Raw genomic sequence first — 17,376 nt, 5'->3', positions numbered from 1 at the left:
TGGTTTTTATACCCAGCTCCATCGTTATATCTAGCAGAGATTTGGAAAACCTCTCAGTCCGATCGATTTTCACCCATAAATTTGATCGGTTTTTGATTGTGAGTGAAATTTAAGATATCAATCGAAAAAAAAATCCTTTTGACTTGTTTCGATATCTTCGCGAAAATCTGATTCGTGGGTTTCAAATCTGAACCAAGAACTGTGTTGTGTTTCTATTAAACATGAAATTTGGCAATCGGTAATAGAAGTGAACAAAAACCGTGGCCAATGGATTAGGTTCCATGAGTTTTTTTACGTCAATCTCGAGCTTTAACAGAATGTTAATGGTGGCTGTTTTTCTGTGTGGAGAAGAGGCAGCAGAGAGACGTTTTTTTTATTTCTGTTTCTTGCTCACCTATGCTGAAAATGGTAGCAAAGAGAGAGGGCGTTTCTCTCTCTCTCTTTCTTTCTTTCTCTCTCTCTCTACTCCCATCTGTTAAAGGAAAATCTATTCTAGAGTTAGGGGCAGGTATTGGTTGTTTCACTGGTGAGTTAGCTAAAGAGGCTGGTGAAGTTCTAGCTTTGGACTTCATTGAGAGTGTGATAAAGAAAAATGAAATCATCAGTGGTCATTTTAAGAATGTCAAGTTTATGTGTGCTGCCATAACGTCTCCCAACCTGAAGATTGCCTCTGAATCCATCGATTTGATATTCTCGAATTGGCTACTAATGTATCTGTCAGATAAGGAGGTTGAGAATCTGATCGAGAGTATGGTTAAATGGTTAAAGGTTGGAGGGTATATTTTCTTTAGAGAATCTTGTTTTCATCAATCTGGTAATTGCAAGCGAAGAAACAATGCAACACACTACCGAGAACCAAGTTTTTATACCAAGGTTTACTGCAGGTCTTTAAGGACTGTCTTATGCATGATGGGGTTGGAAACTCCTTTGAGCTCTCTCTTATTAATTGCAAGTGTATTAGAGCTTATGTAAAGAATAAAAAGAACCAAAATCAGATTTGCTGGCTATGGAAAAAAGTTAGTTCGCAGGGACATAAGGGATTTCAACAATTCTTGGATAACGTACAGTACAAATGTAGTGGAATATTGCGCCATGAACGTGTATTTGGAGAAGATTTTTTGAGCACTGGGGGGATTGATACAATAAAGGAATTTGTTGCAAAGCTGGAACTTAAACCTGGCCAGAAAGTCCTTGATGTTGGGTGTGGCATTGGCGGAGGTGACTTCTACATGGCTGAAAAGTTGGATGTCGAGGTTGTCAGGATTGATCTGTCCGTGAACATGGTTTCTCTTGCGCTTGAATGTGCCATTGGGCACCAACGTTTAGTTGCATTTGAGGTTGCCGACTGTACCAAGAAGACTTATCCTGATAACACATTCGATGTGATCTATAGCCGTGACACTATTCTCCACATACAAGACAAACCTGCATTATCTAAAACCTTCTTCAAGTGGTTGAAACCAGGATGTAAAGTTCTTATAAGTGCTCACTGCAAAAGAGCTGAATCTCCATCAAGTGAATTTAAGGAGTATATTACGCAACGAGGTTATGATCTGCATGATGTAGATACATATGGCCAGACGCTTAAAGATGCTGGTTTTGATGAGGTTATAGCCGAAGATAGGACCGACCAGTTCATGAAAGTTCTGCACAAGGAACTAGATGACATTGAGAAAGACAAAGAGGAATTCATCTCTGACTTCTCTATAGAGGATTACAATGATATTTATTGTCAACGGTTGGAAGGCAAAGCTGGCCAGGAGTTCATCGGGTGAGCAGAGGTAGGGCTTGTTCATTGCCAAGAAAAAGTGATTTCTCTTATCTACTACTAAATAGCTAGCTAGTGCTCTCTCTCTCACTCTCACGAAACAAGTGTTTACTTTATAAAATGTTTTATTCAACAAATTATGGATGGGGCTAACCTAACCAACTTAGTAAGGCTTATTTGTTAATAAGAGTCGTTGAACTCATCGTGTGTCACTTGAAATCATCATCCAATGTCATAGGCTTATGGAAATCGAAATTTTAAGAACTTTCAAAAGAAAATCTTCAAGAAAATCTCTAATTTTTATTTTTGATTTGAGATTTTGTAATCGTGCATTTTCAAAACATTAGATCAAAAAAAAAATGTGAATTTTACTTTTAAATCCAAACTTTTCTATTTAATCTAGAAATTTGTGACATTGGATTACCAATATGATAAAACACGTTGGTTTAATGACCCTTAGCTAAATTTGAGGCCTTATGAGTTATTTAAGTTAACCTATGTTCTCCAAAGGTTTGCCACGTATGTTTAAAAAAAAAAACAAAAACAAAATGTGTTCATCGTTCCTTATCTCAATAAGTATCATTCTATCATCAATTCAAATATTTGGTGGAATCTTGATTTGTTTAGGGTCACTCAAAGTGATCTTTGATCGGATCATAAAAAAAAAAAAGGGAATTTTGTGCCTCAATGATTAATTGATGATTGATATTATTTTGTGATATCTTATTTTGATAGATTGCTTGTACGATATGCCTGTGATATGCATGCCTTAATCTCGATCTTGATTGTTTTGGATAGTTATACTTTATGATCATAATTTTTCTAATATCCATATTTTAGTGATGTGATTAGGCCTATGGGCCAATTTATTTGAAAAAATCCCGGGCACACCCCACCCTATTTTGCACACACCACATGCACATTTACTGTTTTTCACACTTACACGTCCTATATAGCCAACGTGGTACTAGTGCGTGGCCCGGTATCTTCGGAGATGCGACGTCATTCATGAAAATCACAACTCCAGTCACGTACCTTAGGGTATATCAAATTGGGGGCATAAATACCGTCTGATCAGGTGATTCTGAGAAGTATATTGATGCACCCAAGCTGGAGTAACCTGAGCCTTTGACCTATTGTGAGCCACACAGTCACATGTCCCGATTGCCAATGTAGTACTAGTACGTGGTCGGTCCCCTCGTGGGATGCCAAACCATTTATAAAAGCTACAACTCTTGACTCGTACCCGTAGGTATAAAAGGTAATCTAAGTATATCAATTGCACTTCTTGGTCAAAATCGGTACCTAAGCAGGATCTTGCCCCGCTGTACCCTACTGTACGAGGGGGATAGACTACGTCTATTCTAGACGAGAGGTATTTAAGTGGGCCCTTGCTCAGCACTGTGCGCCACCTTTCAACTGGATATCAAATTGGCTGTTTTTGGCTTTAGAGAAGTGAATTGAGATTTTAGATTATCACCTATACGGTATATCAAACCAAGTCACCACGTATCGAAAGGTATATAGGTGTGTTTGGGCAAGGGTGGCCAGATAAAAATGCATTGCACGTAGTAAGCTTAGAGTCTAGAAACCTTCCCTGTAGGTCACGACTCGAACTTATCGTGGGTGTTCCCGAGTTGTTTATTGAATGAAACCTTTTGATTGATGAATGTATGTGAATGATGAGAATGATGAGAATGATGAATGTATGATTGTCCTCAAGGATTAAAGTTTTTCTTTTACCTGATTAAAATGGGTGCACCAACCCAATAAAGAATCTATTTTCATAATAACCCAGTCTCGATCCAACAATCATGATGGGTCGAACCATTAAAATCAAAATGGTATTCAAAATTTTTGGTGAATTCGGGATTCAATCCATTTGTTTTTTAAAAAAAAATATGGTCTCCAAAAGAAAATATTTTTCCAAAAGAAAAGTATTTTCTAGAAAAAATATTTTCCTAAAGAAAAGAGAAGGAATGAAAAATGATTTACAAAAGATATATTTTTGCATGAACCTTGGGAATTTTCTTTTTTGCATGGATTTCGAAAAATTACTAAAATATGTTTTTCTAAAAAGAAAATGATTGCAAAAAATAATCAAAATTGTGAAAATTATTATTCAATAAAAATATTATTTTTCAATAATTTTCAAGAGTGCAATAAAATTATTTTCCTTCTGAATAATCATTGAATAGATGAATTGTTTGATGGATTGAATTCAATAAAATCTCAGGGTTCGTTTAAAATGTTATTAAGGGGGTGACATTGAAATTGGTTAAATTCACCTTCAATGAGGTTTAAGGGTTATCATTGTACCTAAGCTCAATCGTCTATCGTCTAGCTAGGGTTACTAATCCGGTCAGTTGGAACAAACGTCAACGCCAAATCAATCCTTTAGAATATCTTAACATTTTCTAGTTATTCCCTGAAGATCACAGTGCCTCAACCCTGTCGGTTGCAAGCAATGTATCAATCCTCAGTCCTAATCAAGCCCGGTGTGGGTAGTTGTCTTGAGTTTTCATGAGTCATTTGGGTTAGCTGAAGTCCTTTTTTTCAGCAAGGTCATGTCTTCTTTAAATTGAGTCTACTCTTTTCCTGTTGAGTCGAGTTAGTTTATCAAGTTTATAGAGGTGTCTGTCGTCCCATCTGAATTTGATTGGATAAAAGAAATTTCTGAATACCTCGAGCGCATTAACGAATTAACTACTAATCTAGCTTCAAGGATAGATTTCTTTCCTGAGCAAGAAAGATAAGGGTCAAGCTCAACAACTTTCAATCAGAAAGTAAAGGTTATTTACAGAAAATAATTCCTAAAGAGATTTAAATAAAAACCATCCTCTCCCTAGAGGAACACAAGGGGATAATGAGTTTTTTCAGAAATTTCAAAAGACTTGTTCACGTGGGCCTATGAGGATATGTTAGGTGCAAGCTTAGGTGTTGTTCAACATGGAATAGATACTCGCCTGATGAGATGAAAATATCGATATAGATGTTATAAAATGTATTAGTGCTACCCTCACTACATCTTGAGTTGCAAATCACATGGGGGTACCTTTCGAACTGATCTCTGATGATGGGTCATACTTCAAAGTCAAGGATTACTCTATGTTCAAAGTTTAAAGATCTAGCATCACAAATCATCCCCCTATCGTCCTCAAATTAATGGAGCGGTTGAGGCAGGTAGTAAGAGTCTCAAGATAATCATCGTGAAAATGTGTCAATCGCACCAAGATTGATTAGAGAAGTTATCATTCACATTTTGGGTGTATCGCACTTTAATACAGTTTTTCATATGGAAGTAATCTTACCAGTGGAAATGGAAATCTCATATCTCAAGGTCTTGATGGAAAATCAATTGTTAAAAGCAGACTAGGTATGTCATGGGTACGAAGAACTAAACTTAATTGAAGAAAAACAGCTTAGAGTTATGTACCACGTGCAAACTTATCAAAGAAAAGTCAACGCAGACTAGGAAGTCAAAGTTGTTACCTATAAGTTAGGAATTTAACCATCAGGCTTCACAAAAAAATTGAGCACCCCTCATTGATCAGAGGAGGAAGTCTGAACCTAAATGGAGAGATTCATTCATCAGTAAGGGAAACACTGCCTTGGAAAGCCATCAAACTTCAAAATTGAGCACCTATCTTTGACCCTAGAGAGAAGTTCAAACCTAATTGGTGAGGTCCGTTCATCGTCAAGGAAATATTACCAGGAAAAGTTGTCAGGCTTCAAGATCATGATAGAATCGAGTTACCAGAATCAACCAACCTTGACCAAATCAAATGGTACTACATTTAAGGAGGCCATCTTTGGCCGAATCAATCCTCATATTACCCAGTTACCCAATTCAACATATCCTTTCTCAACCCCTTTGCAGCCTTTTCAAAAATAAAAATTATGTTTTTTTCTTTCTCAGCCCGATCACCTAACCTAGGGAAGGGAAGATCTGCACTACGTTTTGGTCTTATCCCAAAATTCTAGGGTACGTAGGCAACCTGAGAAGTTACTTCAGGCCCGATCACATCAAAAAAAAAATCTATTTCCCCACACAATAAAAAATTCAAAAAAAAAATTCAAAAAAAAATAAATAAATAAATAAATAAATATCTTCAAAATGGGGAAGACAATTCAAAGTAAAATAAAAAGAAATGCCACACAAGGGGCATTTAGGTTTTGAGCCTCAAAATTCCTTTCCTTTTATACCCAGTCCTAAGCTTATCTATGAAAGTCCTCCTAAGTACCATGTGAAAAGTCAAGGAAGATAGCAAAGCATGATCAGACAGCAACTCCAGAAGTTCAGAGGAGAAGAAAAAGATAAAAAATGATGAAGCCTGCTAAGTTGAAATCCCGAAAAGGACGACTTAGGCAAAAATTAAGGCAATTTCGCAAGGTTGAAAATCTAAAAGGACAACTTTGGCAACAATCAAAGCCAAGGAAAAAAAGAAGAAGCTCGCTAGATTGAAAACCTGAAAAGACGATCCAGGCAAAAGCTAGAGCAAGTTCGCTAGATTGAAAACCTGAAAAGGTGATCTAGACAAAAGTTAGAGCAACAAAGAAAAACAGAAGAAAATCTCAAGCTGAGAGTGGTCCAAGCTGAAACACCAGAAGTCCGAATAATCAAGGTCAATACTTAGCTTAAACCAGGTTTAGACTCAGAAGCCACAAATATCTTGTCTACGATCGATATGAAAATTCTTACTTTCCCGAGTGAACCAATGGAGAAAATGGTGAATTCTATGATGAGTCCCAAAAGGAAATATTTTGTTCTCTTGAGCCTGACTCAAAATCTTCAATAAAATTAATCAAAATTAAAAGTTAGATCTTTATTGCGCTTGTGGTAATCAAATATTTCAAACCTTCATACAAGGGGCATTTTCTTTCTTATAACTTTTCCCCCTTATACTAGGAGCATTTTTTTAAATTTTTGCATGATGTGTTCAATTATCTTCAATGCCATGTTCATTGTCAAACTACGGGCGTTTTGTTTTTGAGCAATGTTAATCCTAAAAGATAATGAGAACCCCAAACTTAAGGTTACCCTTTTGATAATAGTTTTTCGAAAAATCCTTAAGGTTCAAAAGAAATAAAAACTCAGGTTTTAAATTCACAAAACTTTTTGATAAAACCTTGAGGTTCAAACAAATGCATTTTGAATCTCACACAGGAGATAGGGCATTCATTCTGTCCTACATCTATTCATTCCCAGATTCAACCCCTCTTTTCCAGATTTCATTCGTTTCTTTCCCAGATTTATTCCTTCATTCTCAGTTTTACTCAGCCAGTTGCCGTCAAGGGTTTTCTTGGAATTATGCTCAGATGCCGCTAAGGGTTTTCTCGAAATTATGCTCAGATGCCGTCGAGGGTTTTCTCGGAACTATGCTCAGTTACTACCGAGGGTTTTCTCGGAGTTATGCTCAGATGCCGCCGAGGATTTTCTCAGAATTATGCTCAGTTACCACCGAGGATTTTCTCGAAATTATGCTCAGATGCCGCCGAAGGTTTTCTTGGAATTATGCTCAGATGCCGCTAAGGGTTTTCTCGAAATTATGCTCAGATGCCGTCGAGGGTTTTCTCGGAACTATGCTCAGTTACTACCGAGGGTTTTCTCGGAGTTATGCTCAGATGCCACCGAGGATTTTCTCGGAATTATGCTCAGTTACCACCGAGGGTTTTCTCGAAATTATGCTCAGATGCCGTCGAGGGTTTTCTTGGAATTATGCTCAGATGCCGCCGAGGGTTTTCTCGGAACTATGCTCAGATGTCGCCAAGGATTTTCTTAGAATTATGCTCAGTTACCGCCGAGGGTTTTCTCGAAACTATGCTCAGATGCCGCTGAGGGTTTTCTCGGAACTATGCTCAGATGCAGCCGAGGGTTTTCTATGAATTATGCTCAGTTACCGCCAAGGGTTTTCTCGGAATTATGCTCAGATGCCGTCGAGGGTTTTCTCGGAATTATGCTCAGTTACCGCCAAGGGTTTTCTCGGAATTATGCTCAGTTTATATTTAGATTATGCTCAGATTATGCTCAGTTTATGCTCAGATATGCCCAGTTTATACTCAGTCTATGCTCAGTTTATGCTCAGGTTTTGCTCAAATTATACTCAGATTTTACTCAGTTTTCACAGTACACACACTTACACATTTGCACTTTTCAGTCAAGGAGAATTTTTTAAAATTCAAGGATCTGACACTGTCAGTGAGAGTTTGCACTCAAGGACCTGATAATTTTTTAATTCGGGGAGAGCTTTACCCTCAAGGATTCGAACACCCCGACGAATTGCTAAATCAGGCTGCAAAATGAACTGTCACTAGCTTGGGCATTCGGATATCGCACTATCTACCAAAATAGATTTGCTATCTAGTTTGCTTCAACCCTCTGCCAAAGAAGGGCATCTGTAGACACCCCATTTTTGCACTCGCCTGATTAATTAACTCGTCAACCCGATCGTAATGATTCCCAATGATGGATGTGTATTCTATTGCTTTATTTTGTTACCAGATGTGTTTCAGAAATCCGGATGAGATATCTCGAACTGACAAAATCTTAGAAACCACACTGCGTTAGGAAAATACGATATAGAAACATAGAAATCATCATTTTGCAGACAAAAAGAAGTTTCACGATAAAAATTACTAAAAATTGACCAAATTACCAAAATACCCCTAACATCAAAACAACCCTAGAGCCTACGTTACGATTAGGAAAATCCTTTCGAACACATAAAACAACAAATTGAAACCAAATAAATCACTTCGCCAATTTTCACAAAATTTGACAGAATTACAAAAATGTCCCTCATAAAGTTCACAACCATTTCACACAAAAAATTCATAAATAACAAAAACTAATATTTTCATTGAATTCCTTATGAAAAATCGATTCTAAAACATCTTAGAACATTAAAAACCGACTTAAAACGTGAAAAGTCCTCTCTGGGGGTAAAACGGTAATTTCACAATTTTCATAATTAAAAATTTTGAAATTAATAAATAAAACATTAAATAATTAAAGTGAAACATTAATGAAATTAATTTAAAATTTTGAATTAAAAAAAATCGATCAATCGGGCTCTTATGAAAAATTGTTGAGGGTTCGTGAGATATTTCTTTAAGGACCCCTCCATTTGGGGGTCCAAAGAATTAAAGATATAATATATGAAGGTTCTCCAAAAAATTAAAGTCAATCAAGCAACACTAAGGTCAAGGTATTAAAAGTCAATTAATTAAAACTAAAGTCAAGGTATTAAAGTCAATCAAATAAGACCAAAAGTCAAAACCCTAATAGAGTTCTAATTAAAAAATAACTCTATTTAATAAAGTTCTAACTAAAACACAACTCTACCTAAAACAAGTCTAACTAAAACACAACTCTAATTAAAAGAACTCTAATTGAACACTAATTCTATCTAAATCAACCCTAAAAAAATCTATAAATAGAGGTCGCCACACCCTATTTTCGTATTAAAATCATAATCCCTAAGAGAAGTAAGTCTAAGAGCCCCCCTAGCCTCCCATAAACCCTAGTTTTGCAGTCCCAACTCCTTACCTAACATCCCTCCTTCGATTTTAGCCTAAAGAACACCTAAAAACCCTCAAAAAATACTTCAAAATTCATTAACAAACTCGAAGAATTCAGATCCAAGAAAGAAGAGATACCTTGCCTTGGAGATCGAAAATCAAATCCGGAGACAGAACGAAGCAAGAAGTACGGTACAAGGAGTAATTTTTGTCGGATCTGAGGGAACAAAGTCTTTGCTATTGGAAAGGTATAACTATTTTTTTCTATTATCTAGAATTTTTTTAGCAATATAATTTATTTGGGAAGTTAGTAGAGACCGGCTTTGACCGTGCGGGATTGGTGCCTAACACCTTCCAACCCCGTAACGTGATCTCCGGACCCTTTTTTTTTTCTTTCGTAGATTAGTTTGTCTTTTTTAGAGTCAGTTTGATTCCTAGACCTTAATAACTAGGTGGCGACTCCCAAACCTCAAGGGTCAAAAGCGGATCCGCGCACCCCGCGGATTGAGGGCACTTTCAGAAGGTACTTCAACACGACATGGTCTATGTAGACCACGTCTTTCGATCTTATTAGGTAGGGGTGGAATTTATCAATGGCATTGACCATTGCTAGAATTTCCTTCTCTGTTGTAAAGCAGTTAAACTGAGCATCACTAAGGGTTTTATTAGCGTACTGGATAATGTGAGGATGTTTATCGATTCGTTGACCCAAAATAACACCTGTCACATACTCCAAAGCATTGCACATAACCTCAAATAGAATATTCCAATTTGAATGTTGAATGATGAGTATCGAAATTAACTTAGACTTAAGCTTATTAAACGCAAAAAGACATAACTCTAAGAAGTTGAAAGGAACATCCTTACTTAATAGTTCATATAAAGGCTTTAAGATCTTCTTAAAATCTTTAATGAATCTACGGTAGAAACATGTATGGTCTAAGAATGACCTAAGTTATTTGATAGTCTTAGGAGGTGGTAATTTTTCAATTAAACCTACATTCACTTTATCTACTTTAATTCATTTTGCAGACACTATGTGTCCATAAACACAATTCTGAATGGTACCATAAAATGACATTTTTCCCAATTAAGTACTAGGTGGACTTCTTTATAGCACACGAGGACTAAAGTCAAATGATAGAGATATTCCTCAAACTTGATTCGAATACTGAAAAGCATCTACGAACACTTCGAGATATCTTTTTATCATATCTAAAAATACACTCATCATATACCATTAAAAAATAGTTGTTGTATTACACAACCCAAAGGGCATGCGGCGATACGTGAAAGTTCCGAAGGGACAAGTAAAAGTTATTTTCTCCTAATTGATAAGAGCAATTGGTATTTGATTATACTAAGAGTAACCATCCAAGAAGCAATAGTAAGAATGTCCTGCTTGATGCTCTAATATTTGATCAATGAAATAGAGCAGAAAATGATTTTTAAGAGTTATTGAATTGAGTTTCCTCTAATTAGTACACATTTTCCATCTGATTTGGACTCGGGTGGGAATTAATTCATCGTTTTAGTTCATTACCACAATGATACCAGACTTCTTAGGAACAACCTGAATGGGACTCACCCAATGACTATTGGAAATAGGGTAGATGATTCTCGTATCTAATAGTTTTATTACCTCACTCCACACTACATCCTTCATAAAAGGATTCAGTTGTCTTTGAGGTTTTGAGGAAAGCTTAGCATAATCCTCTAGATGAATGTGGTACATCACCACAAATGGACTATTTTCCTTAATGTCAGCCATGGTCCAACCAATAACTTCTTAATGTTTTTTCAAAACTTTTAACAACTTTTCTTATTGGACTACACTGAGGTGAGAAAAAATTATCATAGGCAAAGTTTGATTTTTTTTCAATAAATATGTATCTCAAAGTCTTTGGGAGCATTTTGAGTTCTAATGTAGGAAGCTCGATTTAGGAAGGAACGAGAGTGGAAGTACGAACAAGAAGATTTTTTATTTTTACATGCCAATGTGTAGAGTTTATGTAATGAACAAATTCAAGCAATGCATTGACTTTTCTTATGGACTCTTCTATGTCAAAATCTTGATCAAAATGGATCAAACACTTTCTAGGGGATCAAAATACCCTAAATCTTGACATGTTTGATTGATTAACGTATTTAACATAGACATTCAATTTGACTTTCATATCCCCAAATGCTAGTCATAATATTCTTTCTACAACTAATAACTGCGTTACAAGTTATTAAAAATGGACATCCTAAGATTATAGGAACATGACTATGTGAATTGATAACTGGTTTTGTATCTAAGACAACAAAGTCAACTGGAAAATATAAATCATTGACTTTCAATATCACATCTTCAATTATACCTTTGGGAACCTTGATGGACCTATCGGTTAAGCTCAGCATGATATCGATAGGTTTCAAAACCCCCAAACCTAGTTGTTTATAAATCAAGTAAGGTAAAATATTCACACTCGCCCCTAAGTCTAAGAGACATTTTTCAACCACTTGATTTCCAATGTGAATGTAAATTGTCAGACATCTAAAATCTTTAAATTTTGATGCAATCGTTTGCTAGATGAGAGATGAAACTTGGGCTACCATGATGACTTCCCAAAGAAATGGTATTTTCCTCTTAACTGTAATTAAATCTTTTAGTAATTTTGCATTAGAAGACATTTGTTTAATGGCATCTAAGAATGAAATATTGATGTGCACATTTTGAAAAACTTTGAGGACATCCTCAAATTGTTTACTCTTTTTATTGTCTCTAAGGCAATGTGAAAATAGGACTTTAGGAATTGGTAGAATAATGAGAATCTCCAAAAAAAATTTCTTCTCTTAAGGGATTTTACAATTTCTTCTACTTGAATTTTGTCCTTTTTCGGGACATTATTTTCCTTATCAATAGGCTGGATCTTGTTGTCCACTTTCTTTCCTGACCTTAAGGTTTGGATAGCTTGGACGAAATCTTGTGGATTTCTTGAATGGCTTCCTACCTTATATTGACCCTTTAATTCGTTGGGAATCGTTGGTTGACCTCTAAGGTTGAGAATGGTTTGACTGGGGAATTGCCATTTTCTTCTTCCTCCAAAGAAAAAAACTAACTAATCCAATTGAACTTTCATCTTAGTTATGGACTAAGTAGTGACTTGATTAATCTGAGTTTGGTTTTAATTGGTTTACTATTGAGTTTGGATGAGTTGCTGTTACTGTTTCATCAACTCTACCATCATATATTCTAAAGATGATTATTGTTGGCCAAATGAATTGTAATTGGAATTTAGAATTATGGCTCTACATTTAGTAGATTGTCGAGATTGATACGGGACTTGTGAAATAATGGCTTGATTCATGAAAAGACTAGCTTGTTTAGAATAACTTCTATTGTAATCTAACGGATCACTAGATTGAATAGGTTCATTTTGTTTGTACAAAAAGTTTGGATGTAACCTATTATCTGGATGATACGTTTGGCTGTAAGAATTCTAAGTGGGTTTCCTAAAAACACTATAGTCATTAACAACACTAGCATGTTCGACCTTAATATATCATAAGTCGGGATAGCATTCAATCAAATGGTCATTGATGTCACACAAGATACATAGAGAAGTTTGCTCGACTAAAACTTGTGAGATTGAACTAGAATCATGGTGAGGGTTGGATATTGAGATGTTGAAAGTATCTAGCTTATTTGTAAGAATGTGCATATCATTTACTAGATTGGACATAACATTTTTGATATAAGGGTCTACCTTCATCTCGTGCATTCTTGATTTCTTAACGGGATTTTTTCTATCGAGCTCTCCGTTATTAGTACTCAAATTTTGAGCACTCTCAACTAACTCAACTAGAAAATCGTACACTTGATTGGGAGTTTGGTTCATGAATTGACCTTTATGCATATACTCAACTAAGGTATTCATTGTTAATCCTCGATAGAAATATTACACCAACTATGTTTTGCAAATGCCATGGTATGGGCATTTAACTAATAGATCATTGAATATTTTCTAAGTTTGAGAAAATTCTTTCTTTGGATGCCCTCTAAAATTCCTAATTGCATCAGTCATTCTCTCGATTTTGGCCACTAGGTAAAATTTGGCCATGAATTTCTTAGATAGAACATCCCATGAATTTATGGAATTGGGAACTAGGAAGTTCAATCACATAGTTACGTGATCATCCAAGGATAATGAAAATAGCATGAGCTTAATACCCTTCTCTTCTAAATTTTATTTTCTAAAGGTTTAACATATGATCAAGAATCGATTTAGGTGGATGTACGACTATTCACGCTCTAAACCGTGAAACTTAGAGAGCATATTTATGGAGGCTGTCTTAATTTCAAATTGAGGTGCATTGTTTACTAGCAACATAATGCACATAAGTAGGGTAGCAGAAGTAGGAGCAAAGAGCTCATCGAAACTTTGCTCTCAATCATCCATTATGTTTAATGAAGATCTTTTACGAATTCTATTGATGGTACGCTCAATCTTAGGATCAAATGATTCTAATGTGTTATTCCTAGATCGTCTACCAAACATGCAATTCATAGAGTATTTCAACCAATCACGAAAAAAAAGATTGGACCTAAATAGATTGCCTAACTCTAGACAACTTTTTACTGGTTAGAAATTGCACAACTAGCCTTCCAACTCGATTCTATAAAATCAAATTCAAATCATTTAGATCTCCAGATCGGAGACAGCACATAATGCATAAGAAATGACACTCTTAAATCACCTTTCTTTCTCGAATAGATTGAGTCTATCCCCTTAAAAAGGTAAGATCTTATTAGATGTCAAATATGATAAAGAAGTACAATCGGCACAACTTGAAGTAGATTTTTCCTATTGAGCTTATATGCCTTATAGTCAAGTCTAGTTAATTTTAATTAGTTTGATTGGATGACTAGTGAACTGATTCTTTTAATTAGAGCAAGAATTGTAATCACCTCCAATCATTATCTTATGGTGTCATCCCTAGAAGAAGGTGCTCTTTACTAAACTTAATTAACTAATCCAAGTATATGCAAAGTGGAAAATAACATACAAAGGCACGTAGTAACCCACTAAGTAAACTATACTAGGTAAACAAAAGATAAAACATCCATTAGTTATTAAATTAACCAAGGATTACCACATAAAACTTTATTTAAGTTTATCCTTATTTGCACTCAACCACATGGGCTTGGTGTGAACTCCTTGAGTTGGAAGATATAGCATGAAACTTTTTAGAGAAAATATTGTAATTAGGACTCTTTTACTCACTAATGTGTGAAGTCTCTACTATCAAATATCTAATTTAAGCATGTTCTATCTTAATCTTATCTAAGCATAAAACATCAAGGTTAAGCATATAAGGTATAGAGATTCAACTAAAGCTTTGATCCATTAGAGTTGGATAAAACCTTGAAGTGAATCCTATAAACATTATAAAGAACATAAAAGGATAAAGAAATAACATAGAATTAAAGCTTACTCATAGGCATCCTCCTTTAACTAATGAAAAGAGTCTAGCGTATGGTAATGGCAAAGATACAAGAGAAAGTAAAGGAACAACACTTGTATTCATGATAACCAAGATACATTATTTTCTTGAGAAATTACAGAAGTTGTTGAACTAAAACCTAACTAGAAAATGAAATTTTCAAAAAAAAAAATGCCAAGGGCATTGGGGGAGAATAAAAGAAGCAACAAGAGCTCAAAGACCTTTTTCTAATTGAAAAAATAATTTATTTATAGACTTGAGGTGTTCTCAAATGATCCAAATATAGTCGACATTACTCTTGCGTATAATCTCACATGCAGCAAATAAGAGAAATTCTAAGGTAATCCAATCGAATTGGACTGTGTAACATTGAGGATTGAATGCGTCGTATTACTCTAGAGACCTTCAAATCTTAGCTTTTGACTTATTGCTTGATCTGACTTCTTGATTGCATTACACTATTGCTTAAGTGATGTGATGTCCATTTGAATGAGTTGATCATGGACCTATACAATAAACACACGCGATCAGTTTTTTCATATTTACAATTATTTTGTACAATTAAAGCCTAATTAACATGGTATAACATGAAATGTGATAATTTGAGGATTAACATACTTATTTATCCAATCTAATGAAATAAGATAAAAATCAAGATAAATGACTAGGAAAAGTACGGATAAATCAGTGTTTTGAGACATTGATCAATCAACAAAATTTATCTTTAACCATTATTTGTGAATTATCTTAGACTAACTCTTTCTAAGTTATGCCAAAACTTGATCCAAATTCAATAATTTGGGTACTATAAAGTGACATTCTTATTAGTGTGCTCTTTATTCACATGTGTATATTTACGTAAAATCACATGTTTTTTTTTTTATTTTTCTTCTTTGACGTTACTTGATCCATTGCCTAACACATATTTCTCATGTCAAAAGCTTAGTAATTTTGACCTCAACAACTAGTAGTTTAGGTTCTCGTTTTTGCAAAAAAGGTAATTTATCAAATTTGATCCTCCTAGAATCTTTCCTTTCGTACATAATGAATTGTAACAAGAAGTACAGATCAGGAACTTATGAACCTTGTTATCTAGTTTCTAGGGAAACTATTTATTGATTGTGCTTAGGAGTGGACAACGTTAAATTGTTGGAGATACCATGTAACAAGTGACATATATCACTAGTTGGCCATTCTCCGAGGCAATTGTATATCAGTTGTGATTGGGAGAAGGGACAAACAATGCCAATTGGCTAGAGGTGCCACCTGGCAAGTGAGATGTATATGCTAGTTAGCTAGTTTCCATAACAATTATATATTAATCATGCTCGGGGGTCGGATAACGCCAATTGGTTTGGAGGTACTGTGTGACAAGAAACATACATACATTGGTTGGTGAGTCTCCGTAATAGTAGTATATCAGTAGTATTTAGGGTCAAACAATGCCAACTAGCTGGAAGTACCATGAAGAAGTATACATTTACACTGGTTGACCAGTCATCAAAGCCGTTGTATGTCAATAGTGTTTGGGGTGGACAATGCCAACTACTTAGATGTACTATGATGAGATATACATATACACTAGTTGGTTAGTCTTCGAAGCAATTGTATATCACTATTACTTAGGGGTGGACAATGCTAATTGAGTCTCGCGTAGTATTTCATGAGTCAAAATGATCTCCTAGTTGCTTATCTTATTGTGGAGTCGTGTATGTTTCAAGAGTGAATCCTGGAGGATGTGAAGGTTCAGTGCTCGATTCGATTATCTTGTCATTTTGCTCCAAACAGTTAATTAAGGTGGCAATTTGAACATATTTTTTCTCGATCATCTTTCTTAACCCAGTGATGGCTTTTGCCATTTAAACTAGTTGTTCTTCAACTATTAGTGCTCCGATTGTCATCATTGCTTTGATAGATGTGTGAGTTTGAGATGGGAAAATGATTGATAGAGATCTAGATAATCTTTTGTTTGACTTCGAATCGGATTCAGAATTCGATAAGTCGAATTTCACAATGTCACTCCACATCATTTTTGTTCTTGGTGTCATTTTCTTGGCATACTTTTTGAAGTTATGATGGAAAGACTCAACTAGTTGGGAGCCACCAGTTTTTTTCCTGGTTCTCATGATCGTGATTGTCAATCTAAGTGGATTCAAAGTTGGAGGAATTGATTTTCTTAAATGTATCTGCATTATTAGATGTGATAATGTTGGTGTTGCGAGATGCTATTAGTAATGTTGTTGGTATTTTTTGAAGTTTGACTGAAAGATAGGCTGAAGCAATCCTACCAATCGTGCCCTGAAATTTGTTTATAATAAATTTCACAATCTACCTCAAGGTGCGTGAAATTAGATTACAAACAGATTTTATTGATTTTGATAATAATGGGAATATAGATCTCAGTATTGTCCTTTAATTAAGAGTCAATTACAAAAATAATAGTGGTGATGTGTGTGTAGCTTTCTTTTCTCCAAGCTTAATGCTTGATCGCTTAAGAATGTGACTTTTAAATTATAAATAGTTGCTTTTGGTACTTGATTTTTTGTGGAGGTTTTTTGTAAATTTTCTCTTCTCTGACTTCACGCTTGATCAGTTGA

General features: G+C 35.2%; 1 pseudogene; it reads left to right on the top strand.

Moving 5' to 3' along the window:
• The first annotated feature begins 405 nt into the window (after window positions 1–405).
• On the top strand, window positions 406–1,812 carry LOC147391055 (phosphoethanolamine N-methyltransferase 2 pseudogene; annotated as a pseudogene).
• The last annotated feature ends 15,564 nt before the right edge of the window (window positions 1,813–17,376 follow it).

The sequence above is a fragment of the Akebia trifoliata genome, chromosome 11 (assembly GCF_017979445.1).
Source record: "Akebia trifoliata isolate Shusen 1 chromosome 11, ASM1797944v1, whole genome shotgun sequence".
In the NCBI taxonomy this organism is placed as follows: Eukaryota; Viridiplantae; Streptophyta; class Magnoliopsida; order Ranunculales; family Lardizabalaceae; genus Akebia; species Akebia trifoliata.
The sequence above is the reverse complement of the archived record's forward strand: the minus strand, read 5'-3'. Positions and strand labels throughout refer to the sequence as shown.